The following is a 16,398-nucleotide window of genomic DNA, read 5'->3' as shown; positions in this document are numbered from 1 at the left end:
TATTTTTTATCTTTTTTCTCCCGCTATTTTTCTTTTTTTTTTGCCCCCGCTATTTTGATTTTTGGCCCCGCCGCCATTTTTTCTCTTTTTTGCCCCAGCTTTTTTCTCTCTTTTTTGTGTTAGCTTCTTTTTTCTCTTTTTTGCCCCTTTTTTCTCTTTTTTTCCGCCACTATTTTTATCTTCCCTCCCCCCCCCGCTACTTTTACCTTTTTTCTCCCCTGCTATTTTTCTCTTCCCCCCGCAGCTATTTTTTCTCTCTTTTCCCCCCTCTATTTTGTCTCTCTTCCTCTCCCCCTATTTTTTCTCCCCCCCCGCTATTTTTTCTATTCCCCTCCCCTATTTTTTCTCTTTTCCTGCACTGTTTTTTTTCCTTCTACCAATGTATTTTTTTTTCTTTTCTGCACTTTTCATTTCTGCCAATATTTTTTTCTTTTGTTCCCAACCTTTTTCTCTCTTCAGGCGGTATTGAACCCGGTTCTCTGTCGTGAAATCCCACCCGTTACATCAGATTGTGTTCCAAATCTATTATTTCTGGAACTGACTACTGCAGGCAGGTGTCGCCATAGCAACAGGATTACATCACGAGGCTGAGGGAGCAGGATGTTCAATTTCTGCTACGGAAGTCTACCTACGAATTTAATTTGATTCTTCAGCTGGCGATCAAGAAGCGCGGAGATCCGGTGAAGAGCACAATTAAAACTTAATCTTTGCAGCCTATATTTTGCCGAAGAGGTACAGATCTGAGTAAAAGTCCTGCCGCTACTGTTAGAGCCTGCCTTTTTTTTTAATACGCCTGCCACACTTTCCCCTTTGTCTCTTCCTGTTAACTACATAAATCTGGATAAACACAATATAATATTTGTTACTCAGTCAAATGACAAATCAATGTAAAATAATGACTTATATTATATGGTCATTAAGTTTTATATACATGAGCTACAAATTGCAAACGTTTTCGCCCATTCAGGCATCTTCAGGCACAATTATACAATATCTCAATATCAAACTATGTAGCTATTACATTGGTGGTAGATAAACTGTTTAAGATTAATGGTGTACAAAACCTCTACATAATTAAAATGTAATATTACAAGTTATAAATTAAAATAATGTTAAAAACCACGTAGTGTTGTAATTAAACTTCATAATATTCTGTGGAACTCTTGTTCAGTAGAGTCCAATGAGTGATGAATTATGTCTGAAATATATACAGTAGCGTGCAAATTAATCCGAACAACGTAATTACTTATGCAAAAACACTCAAACGGGATAAAAAAAAGGATCTGAGACATACCTCAGTAATCTATGTGGCCTCCCTTGTTCCTAGTAATAGCTCTGAGACGATTTGGCATGGATTCCACTAATTTCCCACAAATATTCTTCATTTCTTCATCGCGAAACCATACACCAATGAGGGCAGAAATCATCTTCTCCTTTGTAGAACAATCCATTTTTTTGCATTCTTCTTTTGCAAATTGACCACAAGTTCTCAATGGAGTTGATGTCGGGTGAGTTGCCTGGCCAGGGGAGTACCTGAATATTCTTCTTGTTGAAGAATTCTGTAGTTTTTCGAGACGTATGGCATGGTGCCAGGTCTTGTTGGAACACACCTCTGCCATCCGGAAATGATTTTTGCAGCTGGGGCACGATTCTGGTTTCCAATAAGTGAATATATTTGTCAGAATTCATCATTCCCTTGATAGGTATTAATGCTCCAGGCCCTTCATGTGTAAAACAACCCCAAAACATTACTTTAGGGGGGTATTTGGGTGCTTGTTGGAGATGAGCTGCTGTTACTTTTTCGGATCCTTTCCGTACGTAAGAAACACGGTGGCCGTGGACCTCGAAATGAGACTCATCGGAAAAAGGTACATTCTACCAGTCATTCACTGTCCAGTGTTGATGTAATTTTGCCCACATTAAGCGTTTTTTGCACATAACAGGGGTTAGCAGTTGCTTCTTAATAGGCTTACGAGCCCTTCGTCCAGCTTCCAAAAGCCTACGCCGCACTGTTGTGACGTGAATATTCGCCCCAGTGGTAGCCATTAACTCGCGGGTTAAGTCGACAGCAGTTAGTCTAGGATTTAATTTACTTTTCCTGACAAAACGATCATCTGCAGGTGAAGTCTTCCTTTTCCGGCCACAGTTTCCTTTTTTTCTGGGGTGTGATGGATCCAGTCTCCCTGTATCGTTTTATGATCGAATTAACAGTAGCCAAACCGATGTGACATTCTGCAGCAATTTGCCTCTGTGTCATACATAGAAGAATGTTCTGCTAATGTTATAATTTTAGACCGTTTTCGTGGAGATGTATCCATTTGTGAAGACGACAGAATGTACACAGGATTGCAGTATTAAGTCTTCAACACAACTGAAATGCTTATAAGTACAAAACGACAGGCAAAATGTCACATATTATAAAAAAAAAATAATGACAGACATTCACCAATGGAATTACACGTACTACAGATGTCAATTAAAGCGGTATGAGCAGCTGTGAGGCCAACAATGATAGAAAATGTAAAAATATGTCGTGTTCGGATTAATTTGCACGCTACTGTATATTAATTGACAATCTGAATATTTCCAACATGCTTTCTAAGTACATAAATCTGGTTTTGATGTGGTTATAATATTCTCCTTTCCTCGTATTCTGCTGTCCAGACCAGAGTCCCTCTTTCATTTCTGATTTCTCTCACTGTCTGGGACCTCTTTATAGCAAATCCTGTTCCGTTTTAGTGATAAAACTGATTTGTTTTTCACGTTTTGATTTACTGAGGAGAAACGCACACACGTTACCAAAAATCCAGGAGCCGATATTGCCGCTGAAATCGCAATAGTACTTCGTCTTGGAGCGCTGCACCCATTGTCAAGTTTTAAATCAAGCCTAGAGGACAGAAAGATTGAGGGAAAGGAGGACAGTCACTCATTGTGTTCTGTTACAAATCTGTTTATTTTACAGTTTCTTCTGAATTCTGTAGCCGGGAGGAAAAAGGTCTTAAGTAAAAATTTTATGCTTTTCGGGAGCGCAATAGAAAGATTGAAATTGGTGTCAATTATAGAGTTTTTTTAATTAAGAGGTTTTTTCTGGATATTATTTGTTTATATTTCTTTTAAAATAGATAATGTTGCTCATTTAACAATTTTCTTGATTATTTCCAAAAATAGCCGAACTTAAGCCCTTTTAAGACTAGAAGCCAGCCTGAGTAGAAGGGACTATTAAACATAAGACCTTTTTCATGTCAAAATAAATGAGAAATGTAAATTATTAGGAATGCAAAATGGGTCTTAAACAATTAAGGACTGTTTACCCTGGTGCTCACCACCTCACCACCTTACAAACACTAGTAGAACATATATGGTCTTTGGTATCAAAATATACAACAGTTTGCCTTATGATATCAAATATACAAAAAATTCTCTGAAATTTAGGAATTATATAAAAACGAAATTAATAAAATTGTGTCCCTACAGTCTTGAGGATGCACGCATGGGCCGTTGAAATGAATATTGTTTTCTTTTATATTTGACTTATTTTAAATTAAATTGTAATTGTATATATTTGACCATGTCTATGCATACATTATGCCATCGACAATAAAGTTCTATCTATCTATCTATCTATCTATCTATCTATCTATCTATCTATCTATCTATCTATCTATCTATCTATCTATCTATCTATCTATCTATCTATCTATCTATCTATCTATATCTATCTATATCTATCTATATCTATCTATATATCTATCTATCTATCTATCTATCTATCTATCTATCTATCTATCTATCTATCTATATCTATCTATCTATCTATCTATCTATCTATCTATCTATCTATCTATCTATCTATCTATCTATCTATCTATCTATCTATCTATCTATCTATCTATCTATCTATCTATCTATCTATCTATCTATCTATCTATATCTATCTATCTATCTATCTATATCTATCTATCTATCTATATCTATCTATCTATCTATATCTATCTATCTATGTATCTATGTATGTATGTATGTATGTATCAGGAAAGGGCATCAGTATGTGATAAAATGGCTAAAATACAAGTTAGACCTTTTTAATAGGGAAGCATGGAAAGTAAACATGTGATGTCTGTAAGGAATAAAGTATTAAATATTCTTAAGTCCTTTATTCTGTGTGTGCTCGGTTCAAAAAGTACTTAGGACATTTGGTAACGCTCTATAAATCCAGCCAGGAGTCTTATTTGACTTTAGCCGTTTCACCAGATTGTAAAGAATTGTTTCCGCTTTCAGAATATATAAAAATCTCATTTTCACAAAAAATTAACTTAATACCTTTTTCCTCCAGACCACAGAATATATGTCGTAGTCTTTCTGAATGAGGGAAAAACCAATATTGGATTACTTGAAAGGAATGCTGCTCTCATCTTCTTCCATTGCTGGAGAAGAAATAATTTTAACATTTTAGCAGCAATAGTACAGAGTCCGTTACTGTGTATCACGGAACCTATCACTTCAGTAGACATCGCGAATACAGCGTTCGCAGACTCCCGGGGTGCGCCGTGTTGCAGTAGGTCAGGGCCGCCATTGTGAGAAGCGTCGTCGCCGTGGATACGCTGATAGCTGAGCATCGCAATCTGGAAGTCTTCGTCTGCTTTCTCATTTATGTAAAGCTGTGGGGTAGCTATGTAAACGGGTGACTTGGGGTACTATCGCTGTGACTCCGACTGGAGGGTTTATGTGGGGTGCTGCAGTTTCTTCCCTTATTACATCATTGTAATCGCGTATAAAACTACAGCTGGTGTCCAGAGTCACATGTCCACGGCTCCGTTGAAAGAGGTAGATGTGATGATCATAGTGTAAGACAGGGAAGAGGTAGTGTCTGGCTTGGAGCAGAGGACGTATGGAATGATTATACATACTAGGTTCAAAAAGTTCCCGGAATTTGTTAGCATCATAGAAACAACGTACCTTAAACACTATTCCACAGTATTCCCTTCAAAATAGTTGCCTTCCGCAACAACACACTTTTGCCAACGCGTGTAGAGTTCCTGGAAGCAGGCCTGGAAGCCATTTTGTGAAACCCGTCTTAGTGCTCTCGTCGCGTTTGCGATAACCTCTTCAGCATTGAATCTCCGTCCTTTCAGATGACTTTTCAGACGGGGAAACAGAAAGTAATCAGGTGGTGAGAGATCAGGAGAGTATGGTGGGTGATCCAAAGCAGTTATGTTGTGCCTGGCAAGAAAATTCTTTACAATAATTGCGCGATGAGCAGGTGCATTGTCATGCATAAGGAACCAGTTGTTTTCTACCCACTTTTCTGGACGTTTCCTTCCCACTGCGTCCCAGAGGCGACGGAGGGTTTCTACGTACAATTCTTTCGTTACAGTACGACCTTCTGGAATGAACTCATGGTGCATGAGACCCTGAGAGTCGAAGAAAACTTCCAACATAACTTTGCTTTAAGTGTGCTTAAATGCGACAGGCTCATGTCAGTAGATTTACTGGCATGTGAAAGAACTCCTGCGGGACAAAATTCCGGCACATCCGGCGATGCTGATATAACCTCTGCAGTTGCGAGCGTCGTTAAATAAAACATAACATTTAAAATAACTTTGCCATTTAAAATAACTTTGCCTTTGGAAGTGTGCCTAGGAAATTTTTGCTTCCGAGGAGATGTTTTCGATTTCCACTCAGATGACTGTCGTTTAGGGACTGGGTCGTACAAGTAGCACCAGTTTCATTTTGTTTAAGAAATCACCATCTTCATCAGCCATACTGATCATGTCCCCAGCAAAACACAGAACTTGATGTTTGTACTTTGCTCTGTGGACATAATTACAAAATGCGACGAACAAACAAAACACTATGATAAACAATTGCCTACAACTCAAAACCAATAATTGCCATTATCAGCAAACTTTAAGGAAATGACATCATGAATGTTACCAACAAAACAAATGTATAATATCCCTTGTTATATATTAATACGAAAAATGGTAGTAAAATTCCGGGAACTTTTTGAACCTAGTAGTATGACACTAGTGTTTAATAACATTGCAACTGATATTAATGTATGTGTAGCAAATTACAGAGAGTCTGTAACAACCGCAAACCTCCTGTTCGGGTTTTAGTTCCTTCTACATTATAACACATACAAAAGTTAATACGGCCTATTCCATATGAAATCGATCAGTAAAAAACCTCGCATTTTTTTAATACTCTAAATTTTTTCCCTACTTATACAAGGTGCTGAGGAGAGTGCATTTTCAAAAATATACTATCGAAAGTCAAACGGTTTTCTTAGTATTGAGCGACAAATTTAGGGTATTTTATAAAAACAAGCCTCTTTCAGCGCTCAGAACTCTGGAACCATTTACTGCAGAACATTGAACTGGAGCTCATTTTGAAGGTGACATTTGGTAGGTTATGTTAAGAAGTAATCCTTATTTTTATTGTACACAGAGAGACTGATAATCTGATTTTACTTGCTTTTAGGCTTTTTGGCCATTTGTAAAAATGTAAAAAAAGAAATTGAGAAAAAACCTTGCATTATTAAGAGGGATTCGGCATTGTTTGCTTAGTGGTACAGCAATAAGTTTCGAGGGTATTAAATAGATTATTTCCACACGCTTGGACTTGAACGGCGCAGTACCGCACGCACTGGCCGAGAGCTGAAGATAAAATAAGCGAGCGTTGGGCGTCATTTTACTCCTGTGTTTATGAAAACCTGTGATAAAGCTAGCCCAGCTATGCGCTACTAGACGAAACATCACGTGTTTGTCTCCTGGCCTTGTTTGTCTCGGCTAGCTCCCGCCTCACAGTCAGCTGGTTAGTTCACGCGCGTACTATTTATTTTCTTTATTTGATATCTTAAATACTTTCTTATCAACATACCATCAGTAAAAAATATGTGTCTATTTGTACTTTCAAAGCGGAATCTAACTATATATTTTTTTTTAATATTTTTTTCCTATCCAAAGGCGTGTTAATGAGGAAAAATCTAAATTTCTCCATTTCCATAAAAAGTAAGAAAATCTGTTTATATGTCAATTTAAACTTTAATTTCTCAGCATCAAAATAAACCATGATTTTGATCATTGGGTGAAAGAGTTTCGGAGCTACAACAGTTTAAAGTTGCTAATTTTATGAAAATACGATAAATTTAAATATTTTTAATTTAAACACTATGAAGTTCTGATGCCTCAAACTTTGCACAGAACAATTTAGCACAGTTGTCAACGGACAGAAAAAGTTTCATTGTATTTAGAAATTGCAAGGTCAATTTTCTCTATATTTCGGTCGATTTAAGATGGAATAGCCCATACGCATAAATAATTGAAAAACAAATAAAAACACCAAAGATATTTTATACATAGAATCAATTTAAATATCACTTATAAGGGGATGTTAATTTTTCCTTCGAAATTATTCAAATAAACTTTACAGGGAGTTATACCTGAAAGCGTGATTTGCATAATACACGTCACTGTTTGTTAACAGAAAACCACAATTTAAGTCACACAGAGTTTGTGTACACTCAGTGTTGGTTGCTTGACTGTTGTCAGCCCACTTTGAGGTCTGTGGATATGGAGGGGAAAAATTGGATCGGTGTCTGGTAGAGTTCCCGTGTAGCTCAGTTGGTAGAACGTTGGTACGTTTAACCAAAGGTCCCGGATTCGATGCCCGGCCCCGGAACAATTTTTCCCTCGAAATTATTCAAATTAAATTTACAGCGAGTTATACCTAAAAGCTTGATTTGTGTTATTATTATTATTATTATTATTATTATTATTATTATTATTATTATTATTATTATTAATTGTGCGGAGGCTTTTCTATGTTCAGGTGAAATATGCCGCAATAGGCTTTCTCCTCAGCGTTGCTAATTCTAAATGTTGTTTAATTAAATCTAGTGATATTTGTACAAAATATGTATGGTTGATTAAGTAAAGCGATCGGTTTGGAAGTAAATCCCGAAAAGACGAAGTATATGATTATGTCTCGTGACCAGAATATTGTACGAAATGGAAATATAAAAATTGGAGATTTATTCTTCGAAGAGGTGGAAAAATTCAAATATCTTGAAGCAACAGTAACAAATATAAATGACACTCGGAAGGAAATTAAACGCAGACTAAATATGGGAAATGCGTGTTATTATTCGGTTGAGAAGCTTTTATCATCCAGTCTGCTGTCAAAAAATCTGAAAGTTAGAATTTATAAAACAGTTATATTACCGGTTGTTCTTTATGGTTGTGAAACTTGGACTCTCACTCTGAGACAGGAACATAGGTTAAGGGTGTTTGAGAATAAGGTGCTTAGGAAAATATTTGGGGCTAAGCGGGATGAAGTTACAGGAGAATGGAGAAAGTTACACAACACAGAACTGCACGCATTGTATTCTTCACCTGACATAATTAGGAACATTATATCCAGACGTTTGAGATGGGCAGGGCATGTAGCACGTATGGGCGAATCCAGAAATGCATATAGAGTGTTAGTTGGGAGACCGGAGGGAAAAAGACCTTTGGGGAGGCCGAGACGTAGATGGGAGGATAATATTAAAATGGATTTGAGGGAGGTGGGGTATGATGATAGAGACTGGATTAATCTTGCACAGGATAGGGACCAATGGCGGGCTTATGTGAGGGCGGCAATAAACCTTCGGGTTCCTTAAAAGCCATTTGTAAGTAAGTATGTATGGTTGATTACTAGTTAATGGGACATATAGACCTTCGGAAGCCGAAAAAGCGATATCGTTTTTCTTTTTGTTGAATGAACTTTTCTCATTGGCACTGTGATTTTTTAAAATATCTCTGATGGTTTTAGAGTTATGTTCTGAAACGTGAAACTGTGTCAGTTGACCTGGTCATTAAAAAATGGACACAACTTCTCATCTTCGATAAGTTTGTCACTCATTTCCCGTAACTCAAATTTTCCACCTCAGTTTTCGTCATAACTTGCACTTCTTTTTTAGATAAATTTTCCATGCAGTGTATTTCATACTGGGGAACAAACCCAGCCTTTAACACTGTTTTATCACTTAAAATTGGCTTTTCATTAATAAGATTTATGGAAATTAATAAATAAATTGTACATTAGTGGCGAAAAAACCGGATCGACCCTTGTAACTGATTTCAGAGCCTCGTTCACTCCAGAGCACGATAGACTGGTAACTAAGACTTTCGTGGTTAGAATCCTGCCTGCGAAGGAAACTTTTTTTTTTTATTCCTTATTCAAATTTATTCCCAATACTTTTCGATTGCAGCGATATTTTACTACTTAATTAACTTATTCCCAAAACATGAATTTTACCAGCAATCGAAAAGTATTGGGAATAAATTTGAATAAGGAACAAAAAAAGGTAAGGAATTTGGCGGAATTTGTTAACACTCGTTATGAACAAAACCGAGAAGAAAGCATTAAAAAAATTCACCACTGTACAAGATATCAGAGAAACCAACTTTCCCTACACAAATTGCGCCCCGAATTTAAAAATATGATTACCCTTAACAATACATTTGTTTATTATAAAAAGTGCTTATTAATCTATAACTATTAGTGGCTTGTGCAGCAAATGCTGCAAACTAAGTTCATTAGAAGTTCAAATAAACATTTTTCAGATTTATTTTCAATGAAGAATACTAGACATCCTGAAAGTTATTTGCTTCCATAATAATGAAAGATACTCTCTCTCGAGCCAATACTGAAGAGAACCACGCATATAAATATCTACACCACACAGCCATTAAATATATGAAAAAGACCCAACCCCACTTGATTAATAACTATAAAAATATTTGATTTTTAATAATATTATTATCTTACGTAAGTTTTATAGCTTTCAGTAACATATACTATATATACTATATAGCCGCCACTCAGTAAAATATAGAAATCAAAATCTAATTTAAGTTATTCTCCACATCTACTTATATAACCCCAAAAGTTTCACTTTCATATCATCAATATAGGCTAGTATTAATATTTATAATTAATGAAAAATAGTCACATCATGGCATTAACTATAATAATATTTCATTTCTAATGGTAATAATGTCATCAAACCACCTCAAGTTTTGTAGTTTTTAATATCCAATACACAGCTGTACCCAGAAAATTACACACCACACAATCGAACCTGTAAATTATTTTTAGTAAGTTAAGTTTTTAATAACAAATTTAATTTGAGCTCTAAATATGTCAGCATTCTTGCAGATCATGGCCTTCGTGTAATATTGTTTACTGTAGTGTGTGTTTTGTTTTATTCCGAAATGCAATTAGCTAGTTCTCAAAACTGACGACAGATGGATTTTGAAAAATAGGAAAATTATGTTGAAAAATTGACATTTCACTGAAAACTATTATTTTTCTGAAAAACTTTGGATTCCAAGCTTCAAAATGAGGGGTCATTTATTAATATCCGTTCAGCCGTTTTCCCATAATTTCCATTACCAGTTCAAATTATATATATAGAAATTATCTGATGAATATACTAAATTCCAGTAGAAAATTTTATTAGTATATTTATAAATTAAGTTTTGAGCTCTACTAAATTTTGAGACGATGAAAGTTTGCCTAGAACACTCTCACTCACGGACAGGATTTTACGACATCGAATTTCGGAAGAATGCTAGAATTTACTAAGGGGTTTGATAATTAATCAGTTCTCCCTGATAGAAGATCGTAACATACGTGGTGGCAAGAGAGTCCTAGCTGTCAGCTGTGAGGTAGTTCAGTGACGTAATTGTCAAAGTTGCCAGCTTGTCTGTGGCTCCAGCCGCCTCTGAAGACTCCCGCCACTGCACGCATGCGCGCCGTTACGTAGTCGCGCTCCTGGGGGTCGGCCATGTTCGATCGATAGTCTGTGTTCACCAGCGACGTCGGGCGGGTTGGCATCGGGAGAGACACGGCGGCATGACGTCGACGAGTGTGAACAGGGTGACGGGGAGCCGTGAAGTGCCGGTGGAGTAGTGCGAACCCAGGACCAGCGACAGAGATGCCGAGCATGGCCGCCAGTCACGGAGGAATTCTTTATTACGTGGTCAAGGTGCCCAAAGAAACGAGGTGGGTGGTGTGAACGGATCGGGTCCCCACGCTGGTGTGGGTGTTGTGGGCAATACTATCCAAACTTAGTGGTTTCTAACGAAAAGTTGTTAAAACTATCTTAGTTTATTCCACTATTAAGCAATTTCCAGACTAATATCACACGGGGCGTAGTAGATATCAAGAGTAGACTCTACCAGATACTAACACTGCAATTCGTGATTGCCTCTTTGTGACCATAACATCTTAGCTAAGGTACAACACAAATTCTTGGGTGACCGAGAAATCAAAATGGTACTCCAATAAAGCTTCAGGGCTATAAATGGAGTACAAGATACGAGAACCGTCACAGATATCTGTAAATCAAATTTAGACCGTGCTATAAACATGAAATTTCGCAGAATACTCATGACGCCTTCTCCCGTTCTATTTTGGGGCGTTTACACACGTCTGACAAACTGCGTTGCTCAATATGTGACGTTATATAACTTTCACAATGGCTGTCCAGCCATTTAGCGTTACTTCTGATCCATTTCAAACGCCGATGATGCTCTCCATAGATAATAGTTCGCTATTTACCTACGTGAATGACTTCCTTTTGTTATTCTTCCGTGATCTGTGACGTAAGCGGTCGTATGAAGGTGAAACTTCCATAATGTGACGTAATTCTGAAATGAATGAACAAGGTTACACGGATGCTTGTCATGGATGAGAATATTTTGATCTCCAGTCGATATCACATGACCCCAATAACATCCGCTGTACAGTTGCCGTCTCATTTGTTGTAATTGGCAGTTTATTGCGACGCTATTTGTCAATTCTTGTTGTCGGAGCTGGCTGACTGGAATTTTTGGACGGGCTTGACCATCGCAAATGTCCAGCTGGCCAAGTGGCCTACATATTTCGAAAAAAGTTGACTATCGTTTCCCGCCCGAAGTCCACATGCATGTATAGAAGCCGCCCTTTCGGCTTTTGAAATTGTTTTTCGTCTCTTTCTGTCTTCCCATTCATTTTATCACTCAACAAAATAAGTTTGTTTCTCTGGTTATAGGGACTAGGGAACTTAACATTATCGTAAGAAACCTATGTACAAAAATAATGAAGAAATAACTTAAGTAGTGGGCCGTGTTTAGAAATCAGCAGGCTTTGACAATTTGTAAAACAAGAGAACATCAGGTTTTGACTTGGCAACATAAATGACGTTCTCTTGTTTTATAAATTGTGACAGTTGAAATTATTAATATTTTCCACGTTTTTGCAGTTATTTCTCTATTATTTTATTTCATAATATGATAGTCGTTTGTTTTTTCAATGTGATCTTTCGAATACATGCATTGCTTTAATGTATCGGTTAATATTTTTAAATGTTCTTCGTTCGTTGTGCTCTGTAGGGTTGACCTGTCGTTGTAAGTCACACGATTAAATTAGTACTAGTGGCTTGTGCAGCAAATGCTGCAAACTAAGTTCATTAGACTTTCAGATTAAGTTATTCCCTACATCTATTTATATAACCCCAAAACGTTTCACTTTCATACCATCAATATAGCATTAATATGTATAATTAATGAAAAATAGTCACATCATGGCATTAACTACAATAATATTTCATTTCTAATGGTAATAATATCATCAAACCACCTCAAGTTTTGTAGTTTTTAATATCCAATACACAGCTGTACCCAGAAAATTACACACCACAGAATCGAACCTGTAAATTATTTTTAGTAAGTTAAGTTTATAATAACCAATTTAATTTGAGTACTAAATATGTCAGCATTCTTGCAGATCATGGCCTTCGTGTAATATTGTTTACTGTAGTTTGTGTTTTGTTTTATTCTGAAATACAATTAACTAGTTCTCAAAACTGACGACAGATGGATTTTGGAAAATAGGAAAATTATGTTGAAAAATTGACATTTCACTGAAAACTACTATTTTTTTTTAAAACTTTGAGTTCCAAGCTTCAAAATGAGGGGTCATTTATTAAAATCCGTTCAGCCGTTTTCCCGTAATTTCCATTACCAGTTCAAATTATATTTTCTAAGATACAGTTCTGAATACAATAACACAACATGAAAGAGATCTTAAATCTGTTTTTAATTCTTTGTTGTGACCATTCATTTGTTCATAAGTTTTCTTGAAATATTAGTGTTAATTTCCACGTCATTTTTTTTTTCTTGTAACAATTTTGTTGTAGATGAGCCTGATAGAAATACTAGTATTAATTTCCACTTAAACACTGCATCAAAGCCATGGTGGCGGGTTTGAATCCTGCCAAGGGCCATCCGTTTTGAATGTAGCTCAAAATGTTGTACTAGATGGTGATCCAGACTTCAGTCTGGAATTGAAAAAACTGTGGATAAAGTGAAAGTCGAACTTTCTGACTGAAGAAAGAGTTGTTAAAGTGTATATGGCATATAGTTCCAGATTTTTTGTTAATTTCCTCCGTTTATCGATTACATTTCAGTACAGCCCTTTCATAGCTCTTTAACTTGGACGTTAAATTTGTGTCACAGTTATCGTTGGAACTGATGGACGTACAGCTTCATCATCGCTCTATTCAAACAAATAACACAAGATCTCGTCTCTCGCGTTGCCATTTTATTAGCAATAGTCACGATTTACATTGGTTGCTTGTTTAAAATGTATTGAATTCATTTTCGCGAACATAAATAAGTAGTGTACAGTCGTGTTGTTTGTACAGGCATCAAAACTGTGAATAGCTACCTGCAACGTTAAAAAATAAACTGCTTGTAAGAAGGGGCGCGTAATACATCCTCCCCTACTGAAGTGCGAAAGGACTACCCTTACAAGCAATAGCTTCTTTCATACTCGGTGAAATAGCAAACATCATTAAATATACAGCGCAAGACAACATCGGTCACTTTGTACGATACAATAGTAAGCATTAACAGAAGAGGATGTGGGGCTATTCAGTTCTGCCCCATGCATCTTGAATATTCCCGCCCTCTTCTTCTCTCATCGTCTGCAAAGAAGAGCAATTTTGAGTAGGCTATCATCCTGACATTGTTTTTCAATTGCTGATGAAAAAAAGAACTCCATGATCCAGGTCAAAGGTTACTATATCCATATAATCTGCCTAATTAGACGTATGTGTCCAAAATGTTTCGGAATTTGTTAGTTTATTTGTGGAAATTCGTTTATCGTTCATCAAAAATGGAAATTGCACAAGTTCAGACTAAACCAATGGTTGAATAGCCTCGTCTTCCGTTAGCTGTTCCAAGGTCTGTTAAATGGTAGTTTGCAGTTTAATATAAATTTTTTGTCTATTTGTATTTAAATGTTCATTTTATTTATTCCTGCATTATCGTATATACCAGTGGAAGTGAAATTTTTCTATTCAACTTTTGAATCTATCAATTTACAATTTTTACTGCGTACGCTACCTCATATATTTGATTTTATAAAAAAAACATTAAACCTGAAAAATATTAATTCAAGTTAAAAACATGGGTACTTTAGGAACATTTTTCTCAGAAACTATCAGGGCTAGGAGGCTGAAATTTTGCATATTCCTACCTCATATGGTGGTGAAGAAACATGGCCACGATCATGTGGTTATCAAAATAATTGAAGAGTCCACTGCAAGAATGATGGATGTCACTTTCTTGTCGAAAATGAACCAAGACTGTTAATGCATAGCTTAAGACATATAGAATGTGCATAGAGAGTTATATGGCATTAACACTGATAGTCATTGTCCAGTAATGATCGGAAAATCACAGTTAAGCTTTGAGCGCTAAGCATTTCAAACTTTCAATTGCTCCTCCTGCAAAATGTGTTCCCAATGACATCCATCATTCTTGCAGTGGACTCTTCAATTATGAATTTTTACAGTCGGAGAAGTAAGAAGAAATATGAAAATTTTTAAATAATTTTTTCTCAGAATGGAAAATAATTTTTTTTCTATTCAATGAATATTTATAATGTGATAAGGAATGCGGCAGATATAGCCAACTGCATTGGAAATATGCTTCAATTTATAGAAACCTGTAGTGAAAAGGTTTCTGAGAAAAATGTTCCTAAAATACCTATGTTTTTAACTTGAAAAATAGTAATTAAATTTAAGTTTAATTTTTGTATATAAAATCAAGTATATAAGGTACAAAGATAATCTGAAAACCAAAATGTACCTGCAAACATTGTGCGTATGCTGTAAAAATTTTTAATTGATACATTCAACAGTTGAAGAGGTAGAGGTATCCCCGTAACACACCATGAAGGCACTTGGGGGGCATGGAGGTAGAGCCCCATGCTTTCCATGACCTCGGCACTAGAATGAGGTGGTGTGGTCGGCACCACGCTCTGACCGCCTTTTACCCCCGGGAAAGACCCCGGTGAACCTCGGGGCCGTTCTGAAAGTTTGGCAACGAGAAAAATTCCGTCACCACTCGGGATCGAACCCCGGACCTTCCAGTCCGTAGTCAGCTGCTCTATCAACTGAGCTACCCGGCCGCCCCAAGAGTTGAAGAGTTTAGCAAAATTTCTTCACTCATACACAACAGCCATTCGCTGATGACTCGGTCGCCTTAAGTAAAAAATATTACTTCTGAGAAAAAGGTGCTTGAAAGTTCTTCACAAAACTGATTCTTCAAAATATTATTTTCATTAAGTTGTTTCGCTTTATCTATATGTATGTATTTATTCACACTGCAATGGGTATATACCCGGTGGCAGTGGTAACTAATTACACTCAATAATGGCAATAATAAACTTATTAATTAAAAATACAATTAATAATACTAATAATTATTAATAATAATATAATAATAATAATAATAATAATAACAGGGAATATACTAAATTATATTAAACGATCACTTAAAATAACATTTGAAATATTCTAATTTGTATCTTAAAACTAAGATCGAACTAAAACCCACGAGTATATGTTCATATCTGCACAAGTACCTTTCAACATTACACTCATTTCGCTGTCAACTCACTCACTGCACTGGAACTACGACACATTTCACTGATTCTATCCTGATTTCACTAACCCTTCAAAAACATTTCACTGTTCAAATTCTTTGCACTGCCACTATAAACTATAAAGCTTCACTGACAGGAACACGTTTCACTTACACAGCACACTTCACTGACACAACATACTTCTTCACTGATACAACACACTTCACTGACACAACATAATTCTTCACTGATACAACACTTCAATAACAAAATATCATTTACACCCTTTAAATACTGTGTATAATTACCGTCTATTAGTAAGGTCCTTAAGCCTATTTTTAAATGCATTTTTGATTGTTGGTAAAGCCTTTAGTAAGTCTGCAGGTAAAGCATTCCAGTCCCTGATAGTACGATTGAGAAAAGAAAACTTTC

At 36.2% G+C, this 16,398-nt stretch overlaps 1 protein-coding gene across 1 annotated transcript in view; it reads left to right on the top strand.

Moving 5' to 3' along the window:
* Positions 1 to 16,398, top strand: part of LOC138704418 (uncharacterized) — a 619,974-nt gene that overhangs the window by 572,520 nt on the left and 31,056 nt on the right. The gene's annotated exons all lie outside the window — the stretch shown is intronic.

The sequence above is a fragment of the Periplaneta americana genome, chromosome 8, assembly GCF_040183065.1.
Source record: "Periplaneta americana isolate PAMFEO1 chromosome 8, P.americana_PAMFEO1_priV1, whole genome shotgun sequence".
Taxonomy (NCBI): Eukaryota; Metazoa; Arthropoda; class Insecta; order Blattodea; family Blattidae; genus Periplaneta; species Periplaneta americana.
This window is presented reverse-complemented; position numbering and strand designations above follow the sequence as displayed.